The sequence below is a fragment of the Podarcis liolepis genome (assembly GCF_965112155.1).
Source record: "Podarcis liolepis genome assembly, chromosome: 8".
Classification (NCBI taxonomy): Eukaryota; Metazoa; Chordata; class Lepidosauria; order Squamata; family Lacertidae; genus Podarcis; species Podarcis liolepis.
The window spans coordinates 21252554-21262587 of record NC_139560.1 but is presented as its reverse complement, the minus strand read 5'-3'; the positions used below and the strand labels follow the sequence as shown (position 1 = coordinate 21262587).

Genomic DNA, 10034 nt, shown 5'->3' with positions numbered 1-10034 from the left:
CATGATGAACCTCTGGCCTGATCCAGCTATGCTATTCTTATCGTTCTTACTCACAGACAGCATTTCTATGAGGATGAAAACTCCTGCCCCACTGGAATGTAATCTCTGAATCAACCCTCTGTTTTCTATCGTAGGGAGTCGAATGCTGTTAGTCAGCCAGTCACTTGAGTATGATTGTGTCATTAGCTAGTGAATGAGGAGATTGTGGAAGAAGCAAAGGACTTCAGGGCTGGCAAAGGGCTGAGTGATTTTATGCCTGTTTTCTACTGTTTTCTCTTTCAGTTTGTTTGTTTTAATTGCATTTTATGCTAGTTTAAAGTTGATTTTGGTGTGTCAAGTGTTTCAGAAGCCACCCATATAAATCTATGTCTGAAATATGAGGATAGACATAACATGCCCTCCAACATATTGAGTGCCCAAGTGGGGAAACACATCTTCCCACCTGTGCTTCCGTGCAAGATTATGGAGCCCAAAATATATGCTTTGTTCAGGACCATGCAAGGTTGCAGCCCCCAAAAAGCACTTTTTTCCAGGGGGAAAAGCACCTTTTCAGGTGAGATGTTCACATGAAATTATGTGAGATCACGACACCCAGAGTGGAGCTCTCCACAACTGGACTTTTTGTCCTTTTCCAATCACATCCAAACTAATCTTATTTATTAAAATCAACAAATTGTGCCCATCTTTGCTTCTTTCCACAAAGTCCCCCACATGCTCGCACACTCACCCTTGGAAGCTTCTTGGTATTTTTTGGGGGGTCTCTTAAGGCTGATGTTTCAGAATCATTTACCTTTATTGCCGTGGACACACAGCCCCCCTTCTCTTGGCTAGGTGTAATGCATCCTACTTGTGCTCTATATTTTTAGGGAGGCTTTTAGAACCAACAGCGCGTATGAACATCTGTTCACTTTGTGTGTGTGTGTGTAGGTATGCTAATTTGCTTTTGATACCATTAATCTTTGTTGTCCTTATTGATCCTTGAGGTGCCAGATTTTGGAGGCTGTTCAGGTTTCGATATCAAAAGATCCTAAAGTGGATGTGTGCCAGGAGTTTGGGAGGTTCCTGGCATCAAGATTGTCAGTTTTTGGGCACCAGGCTATGGCGTTTTTATTCCCTCAGGTTTTCTTGGTGCTTGAACACAACCCTGAAATACAAGCTTGACTATCTGCAAAATCATTAGGGATTATAGTACTTTCCTGTCTCAGTTTGTTGTTTAGGAATTAATTTGATTAAAGAAGAAGTTGTTGCAAGTCGTGGCAAAAATGCAAATAGGCTGAAATATCAAAGCTAGGAAATGTTATGATGGATCAGTCCACCTCTGATTTCTGTCACGGCAGTCCTATTTAATGAAGATACAGCTTGTTTGTCCTTGACCTGTACATGCTTTATCCCTCAGAACCTGTCTTTTCTGACATTCAGGACAAATCACCTCTGGTTCTGGAAGCCGGTCACTTAGTTGAGAACTGCTGTGTCGTTATTTGTGCTGTCTTCGTTCTGAACTCTGCAGTCATCTGGGGTGAAACAGGATAAATATCCTGTGCTGGGTGATATAAGAATAAATCATTTTGTTCGTCTCCACAAGTGTAACTCATTATATAACTCAACATTTAGTTCATTTCCTTGTTTTAATCTCATTTGTAAATCGCTTCCCATGTAACACTCCGAAGCCATTTACAATTTAAAAAGCTATATAAAAGCATCGTTTCTAGTTCAGCTCTTGTACAATTGGGATGAAAACCTTCACATAACAGCTTTGTGGGAGGAGAAAGGTCTTCAACAGGTGCCGAGATTATAACAGAGACAATGCCCACCTTGATACGTAACAGGAGGGAGTTCCAAACTTTAGATTCCTAGAGCTGATATCTGAAGCTCCAGGTTGAAGTAAAGTGTCTCTTTCCTCTGCCCTCCTACATGTTTCCCCAGCTTATACATGATTGGGGCAGAAGAGGTCTGCCATTCTCAGGGCCAGCCAATGCAGCCAATTGTCAAGGCTCTGTCAAGGCTTCGGGAAAGCTATTCCTCCCCCAGTTGCAGCAAGAGCAGAGAAAACAAGGTTGAGTTCTTTTTAATGAGTTTTATTCGGTTCTAATAGTGAGAGACAAAAGAACACAAGGCTTAACAGTGGCGTTGCTCCAAACTGGGCTCCTCCTCCCTCCTTCCCAGCAGCAGCATCTTCCCTTATGGTCCCCCCCCCCGCCCCCGTGGTCAAATGTTTCTGATTCCATTGTTCCTGTGCTCTTAACGAAAGTTGAGTTCTGGGCGAAGGGGGATCAGAAATACTTTCTAGTGACAATGTGTCATCTGGCTGCCCTGCCGCAGCCCCCCCACCCTCCGTTCTTCTAACACAGTCCTCTATCTCTGAGCTTTGACTTTCCTCCAACACTTCAAAGCCCTGCTGTAAATCAAGGCTGCCTCCCTCTTCTCTTGCAGCACCAGGAGAAGGGGTGTGTGTGTGTGTGTGTGTGTGTGTGTGTGTGTGTGTGATCTCCACCATTCCTCCTCCTCCATCTTGCCCTCTTGAGTCCAGTCCCTGACACCAGTGCAGTCTAAGACTCAGACCACTACAATCATAGAATTGTAGAATTGGAATGGACCACGGGTGTTGTCTACACTTGTTGACAACAGGTCTTCATGGTTTCCATAAGCTCCAGCTGGAGATGTCAGTGATTGAACTTGGTATCTTCTGTGTGCAAAGCAGACACTCTTATCACTGAGTTATGGACCTTCCCTGAACCTGAGAACCTGAACGTTGCGCCAGCTTTGCCCTAAGCCATGAGGAGGGATGTAAGTCTGTGATCCACTCAGACTGGTGGAAGTACAGCACAGAATTATCTACTCAGCAGTCAGCTGCATTAACTGGGACTGAGGTGATTTGAGCAGAGAGAAACCAGTCAGAAAGAGGGTGGCTTTCTTTTAGATGCACAGGGAAATATTTTATGCCCATAAATGCACGAGTCCTGGACTGCATTGGCTACTGTGGATCATGATGGCTGAGCAAAAAAGCAAACACTGATCATGTAGAAGTTAAACCTTGTTCCAGACTGTAATCAGAGCAGGGCAGAAATCTTATCAGGACGGATAGGTTTTTTTGTTGTTTTTTTAAGTGTGAGAACTTGGTATGCCACAGGATTCAGAACACATGCAAATCTTCCCAACTGAAATTCTCAAACAGTTGCAAGTAACGAACTAGGTGAAAGTATTTCATTAAATAAACCAGATGGAATCTCATGAGCTTGCAGAAAGACAGCTGCCAGGGCAAATCTCTCCTTCATTCATTCAAATCTAAGTTAAGAACATAAGGAGGGCCTGCTGGATCAGGCCAATGGCCCATCTAGTCCACATTATCCTCTCCTGCCCCTCCCTCCCTGTGTGCTGTTTCAGGGGTCTCCCAACCCTCCAGAGCAGATTTGGGGGAGGCACAGAGGGAAAGAGAGAGGGGAGACCTGTTGTGCTGATGGGAGTCCTTGCACTAGCTTCTGCTAGTGCACCAGGTCAGTTGAATCCAACCCTATGTCTTGCTCAAGAAAATAACTATGGCTGCAATCCTATTCACACTTAAACTTAGAGAGGTGTAAGCACCATTGGAATGGGGTTGTAAAAGAATACCTACACAAGGGAGGATCACATATCCCCTGGTGGATGACTTAGAACAAATTGAAAGAACAGTGAGAAACTTGTGGGGGGGGGGGGAAATCTATGACTATACATAACCTCTCACAGTTCTTTGCTTTACAATGTGCACGGCTTGTATGAATGAGATGCAGTCCAAGACACAGGAACTTGGGATCAAATAATCTCTGCTCTATGGGGAAGGCCCAAGGGTCAATGGTGGATTATGTACCTTGCATGCAGAAAGTTCAGTCGTCAGATAGGTCTGAAATGCCTGAACTGCTGATTCACTAGAAAGTGTGGACCAGCTATTTATGGACTACAATTCCCATCATCCCTAACCACTTTTCCTGCTAGCTAGGGATGATGGGAGTCACCATCCCTAAATGCTGGAGACCCATGTTTAGGAAACCCTGGTGTAGACCAAGGACAACCTTCCAAGGAGCCACATGCCAGAGGCTAAAGTGGGTAGAGTGACGAAGTATCATCATCATCATCAACAACAACAACAACTTACCAAGGTCCAGGGCGGTTTACAACATCAAGAAACAAGATTAAAAACAGCTTTTCAAGCAACTTGCAATAAAACAAGGTGGGTCCCAAAAATAGATACCTCAAAAGCCAGGGTAAGGTGTTTCTTCAGTATTCATTGGAAGCCGTGGCAGATGCACATCTGAGGCGAGGGAGTTCCACAACTCGGGGAGGGGGGCTCTTCTGAGCCATCCCCCCCCCAAGCAGAGGAACTACTGAGAAGGCACCCTCCTCATGATATGTTAACACCCAATAAGGTCTGTAGGGAGGGAGGTAGTCGTTTCTATGGTAGGCTAGTTTCTACTCACCCCTTCCACCCTACATCTAAGCAAGCTTGAAATATTATTAGGGTTCAAGGACACATTCCAGCCAAGTGCAGCTTGGCTCACATTGAGAGGTGTTGCTGGTGAGTGTGAATAGCCTGGATAATGTCCTACATTTGATCTCTGGGTCTGAGGTTCTCCATGCTGAGCTAGATGGTCAGCCTGGGTATGAGGCAGCTCTGCATGTTCCTATTATAAATGGCTGGAACTGAAAAGAGGGACTGACTTCAGAGCTGACATAGATGGATTTCTCTCCCATGGCTAAATAAATACATTACTCATGCAGCCAGGACGATGTCGAGCTCATTTCAGATTCTTTGGTGAGTTGGCCATAATTGAGAGTTCAGGTGCCCTCAGGGCTGATAAGGTCACACCACATCAGAGTGCGCAATAAGCTGAATACAGTGCATGTGAGACCTAAGGCCAGCCTGGAAAAACACGTTTGGTGAACACAAGATAGCAGCAACCTACTGATCTGCTCAGTAACCCAAAACCATTTTTTTAAAAAAGTCTCTCCCTATCTTGGCATTTATACCACAGGAAGACATACTGTGCCCTTACATCTGAAACCACTTAGGCATCTTTGCTTTAAATTCCTTCCAACCCTGTCTGTCAAGAAGCAAGATTTACAAGTGGAATTGCTGCTTTCCAAAGCAGGAGATGTACTGTCCACACAGAAATGTTTTCAGAGGGGAAAAGGCTGGCTCGTGACACCGGACCCAACTAAAATTTATTTCCTAAGTTATATAACGTGTGTGTGTGTGTGTGTGTGTGTGTGTGCATATGAGCTCATGGAATTATCAATATTTGGAAAAGGCACCTTTGAACATGCGCTCCCATCCCATCCCATCCCTTTGCATCACTGCTTTGGCTGGATGCTCTGTGCCACTGCTGCTTGCAATGAATCTGCCACAATCTTTCCAAATGTAGTACGCAATGTCGAAAACAGCTAGTTTGGTGCATTTGCCAGGATGGTGATCTAGGTCAGTGGTTCCCAAACTTTTCTCTCCTTGGACAACTTGAAAATTGCTGGTGGTCTTGGTGAATCACTGCAAAGTATATGCACAACGTATCAAATGTGGTGACAGTAATAATAATGCAACAAAACAACACCACCACAAACTGGCTTATAAGTATAAAACCAAATTTACTAGAATAATAGCTAGAATAGAGATAGACTTGTAACCATTCAAACAACAAACATACTAAGGTGCCATGTGCAAGACAAAGCCTGGAGATACTGTAAACATGGAGTGGATAAATGTACAACTGTATCTTAACAAGTTACATGTGCAGTAAACGCTATATGGTGAATCACTGTCAGAATGCTGTCAGTGGCTCCCAGCTGGTTGCCTAGGAAAGTATAAAGACAAGAAAAAGTTTCTTACTGTCCTTTTTCAGTTCAAACGTTACACAGAGAGGCTATAGAACCCAGCCTCTTGGATAATGGTGTTATCCCGAGTGAATCTCCACCCCCACTTCCTCATTCATCATCATCATCACCTCCTCTACGGGTGCCGCTAAGTGCTCTCTGTCTTTGGGCTCTTTGCTCTCCTACTTTTAAGGCTCGCCGGGTTCTGGGAGATTGTGGGTCTGGAATGCTTTCTAATGACAACGTGTCAGCCAGGTGTTGCTCTGGCTCTCCTATTATTTCCAACTTTCCCCCTCATCTGCCTCTGAGCTGTGACCTCCCTCAACCTCCTGTTGTAAATCTATACTGTCTTCCTCTTCCTCCTCCCTGGGAGGGCCAGGATGGGGAGGTGGTCTCCACCATTCCTCCTCCTCTCCCCGGCCCCTGACAACCGCTTAATGATTGTTCTGTATGTTGCAGCAATTGCAATGCACCGTGTTAGATGCTGTACGATTTTTATTGTATTTTTATGGCTTTCTTTATTTCTCATATGGTTTTCTATTATAATAAATTTTGCACTCCATTTAATGCGAACTGTAATACAATACAAGAAATCATTAAAGCAATAGAAATATGTATTAAAATCAATGTGGATATTTCATGTGGTCATGCTGCAAGCAACCTGAATGAAGCCTGAAGACCACTGTTGGTCCATGGACCAAAGTTTGGAAACCCTTGAGCTGGGTTATCCAGACAGCAGCAGAATGATGTGAAATGTGAAGTGGAATCAGTAGGAATCTTGGAAACAGAGCTCTGAGACTTCCCCCCACCCCAGAAGTGATGACATCTTCACAGAGCAGCTGGGTAGTTTATGGACCTTGCTGCCTGCATTTTTTGACTCCCCTCGGAGGTGTGGCCATGGAGCTGCTATTATGAGCTTCTGTGCTAGATTTTTGACAGCAGCTGCTGCAATAGTCCTGCTTCAGTGACAGAGGGGGCTGCACAGGGGACTAAGAAACTGGCACAGAGCTGACATTAGATCTCCTTAACTCCACCTTGCTTACTTTTCACCTAATGTACTGCTGCTGGACAGTACAATGTAATACAACCCAAAAAAAGGACTTCTGGGTGAAGCTCTCTGCTGGAATCCTGTACCGTCCATCATCAAGTGTCCATTTTTTCACAGGCCCCCACATACACCACAGGATTCTTTTTCATATAAGAAGAAGCTTCATCTCTCTCCTTGCTCCCCATCCTCCTCCTCATCTCCATCAACTTTCCTTGTTGAGTTAGGCAGCCAGTGCACACAAACACACTCACCTAGGAATTTTCATGTTGAATGACATGGGTTGCTGCCTGCAAAAATAGGTACCAACTTGGCTACCCCATACCTCTGAATCCAGGGGAAGCAGTGACACAGGCATTTCACCACAAACCCACCCATCAGGCTTGATAGTCTGAAGTGGGGCTTAGCTGTTTCCCCTTATGTAAGAAAGGACCACAAATTATAGTTGAATCCCTCCAGGAGATCCCAAATAATAAGGAAAGGTCTGCTCATCAGCCCACACATCTTATGTTGTGCAGGCCAAGTTTTAAATGCTTCCTTTTAAATGGATGAATTTCATTGGAATTATAAAATAGTATGTGGCAGTTAAGCCTGTGTTTTATTTGCAGGGAAACGGATCATGACAGGTTGCCACTTCAGACTGCTTTACTAGTGCGGAGAGGATATGTCATGACGGCAGATTTATTCTGCTGTATAAATAAAAATACCCATTGCATGCTACTATTTATTTAATTTAATTTATATGCTGCCTTCCAGGGGAGTTTACATTGAATTAATGCAAGCATCAAATGTGATTAAAGACTGCACTGAAACCAACAAGATTTAAAACTAGCAGAGCACTAAAACTATTACCAGTAATGGTGAAAAATCAGCTCAGTTGACATACCAGGGCAGGTCAAAAGGTAATGACTGATTGACTGTATTTCTATGCTGCTTCCCATACAAACAAATCCCAAAGTGGCTTACAAACAATAAACAGCAATAAGATAATAGATCAGCAGCAAGTACAGCATAAATCGTATCAAAGTAACAAACCATCAGTAAAACAATTATAACCTATGAAACCAGCAATTAAAAATAAGCTAAATATCACAATTACAGCATGTCATATGATTAGGAAATCAATAAGGCATTTATAATCTTCAAAACAATGTTAACAAAATAGTAACTAAAAAAATAATCTAAACACTATTAAATCGATATCCATGCACACACACTTGGACTCATAATCTTTCACCCTGTTCAGTTCATTAAGATACACATACACACCTAAATCAGCCCCTACCAACCTGTTGCTGTCCAGATCCTTTGGACTACAGCTGCCCACCAGTCCCAGCCAGCATACACCTCACCTTCTCTCAGTGAGGAAAAAGTAAAAAGTGGAAGAACTGCTGTCCTCCCCCAGGTCAGCATGAGAGTTCGTGGGGTGCAAGGGCTGGAGCTTCGGACTAGGACCTTGGAGACCAGGGTTTGAATATGCACTCGGCTGTGGAGCTCACTGGGTGACCTTGAGCCAGTCATTGACTTGCAGTGTTGTTGTGAGGATAAAACAGGGAACTGGAGAACCTGTGCACACTTTGCTCTCCTTGGAGGAAAAGGTGATGCATAAACGTAATAAATAAACTTGACCTTGCAATTTTGGCTCGCTCACCTAGGCTTTGATGATGGCCAAGGTACGCGCGGGTGGCACTGTGGGTTAAACCACAGAGCCTAGGACTTGCCGAACAGAAGGTCAGCTGTTCGAATCCCCGTGACGGGGTGAGCTCCCGTTGCTCGGTCCCTGCTCCTGCCAACCTAGCAGTTCGAAAGCACGTCAAAGTGCAAGTACAGTGGTGCCCCGCAAGACGAATGCCTCGCAAGACGGAAAACTCGCTAGACGAAAGAGTTTTCCGTTTTGGAGGTGCTTCGCAAAACAAATCTCCTATGGGCTTGCTTCGCAAGATGAAAATGTCTTGCGAGTTCCTGCGGGGTTTTTTTCCTCCCCCCCCTTTTTCTGAGCCGCTAAGCCACTTATCAGCTGATCCGATAAGCTGATAAGACGCTAAAAGCCGCTAATAGCGCTAATCCGCTAATCTGTCAATGGGCTTTCTTCGCAAGACGAAAAAACCGCTAGACGAAGAGAATCACAGAACGGATTCTTTTTGTCTTGCGAGGCACCACTGTAGATAAATAGGTACCACTCTGACGGGAAGGTAAACAGCATTTCCGTGCACTGCTCTGGTTCTCCAGAAGAGGCTTAGTCATGCTGGCCATATGACCCAGAAGCTGTAAGCCGGCTCCCTCGGCCAATAAAGCAAGATGAGCGCCGCAACCCCAGAGTCGGTCACGACTAGACCTAATGGTCAGGGGTCCCTTTACCTTACTAAGATACATAAGTAACACTAACCATGGTTAGCAATGAAAATGAAAGAGAGGGGAACCAAGAGTGAAGAACTAGAAATGCAGTCAGTGAGGGCTGGTCCACTCGGGCAAATGGAAGACCATCCCACCAACCTCAGTCAGACTCCAACCAGCACCTGCACCCATATCCCTGCCTCCTTATGTACAGTCAGTCTAGGGGGTGGCACTGACTACCATCTTCTTCTTCTTCCTCTGTCTCAGTGCTGCCCTTGTAGACCTCATTGGTTCTGGCGCCACCTTTTGCGAGCCTGCCACCAGTGCCTGCAGTGCTCTCACGATCGGTTAACCATGGTTACCTCCAGTGCTACTGTTATAGAAAAAAAGGTGCCTGAACACACTGTGAACATTCTCTTAGAATGGCAATGGCACCCACCTGAGAGGTGCTGGAATCCCCCTGAATAGTGCCAGAACTGAATGGTGCCGGCTGGGAAAAAAAAAGCCCTGGTTACCTCAGTCTAAAACAGCAGTAAAAAAACACCTCTGGGTTGTCCTTGGTGGGAAACGACCTTAAGGACAGAGGATGACTTCATCCTTGCAAATAATGGCTGTGAAATCAGAGCCATTGCCTGACTTGAGCACAGTCATGTCACCTCCATAATATTTACTGCTGCTGTGTCAGAAGCCCAGCCAAAGTTCACAGGCCCTTGGCACAGGCATTGTCATAGCTTGGCTGGCAATTAATCACCACCACAGAGACCAGCTGACACTGTTCGTTCTCTGGTCTTAATGAAAATGCATTCCAAGGCGATGACGC

The 10034-nt window shown here is 44.9% G+C and overlaps 1 long non-coding RNA gene across 1 annotated transcript; it reads right to left on the bottom strand.

Annotated features, from left to right (window-relative positions):
* Positions 1 to 1960: 1960 nt before the first annotated feature.
* Positions 1961 to 9527, bottom strand: LOC310713647. Its single transcript, XR_014529381.1, has 3 exons — positions 9427 to 9527; positions 8170 to 8465; positions 1961 to 5512 (listed from the first exon to the last, which is right to left on the bottom strand). It is a non-coding gene; the product is annotated as an uncharacterized lncRNA (long non-coding RNA).
* Positions 9528 to 10034: the final 507 nt, after the last annotated feature.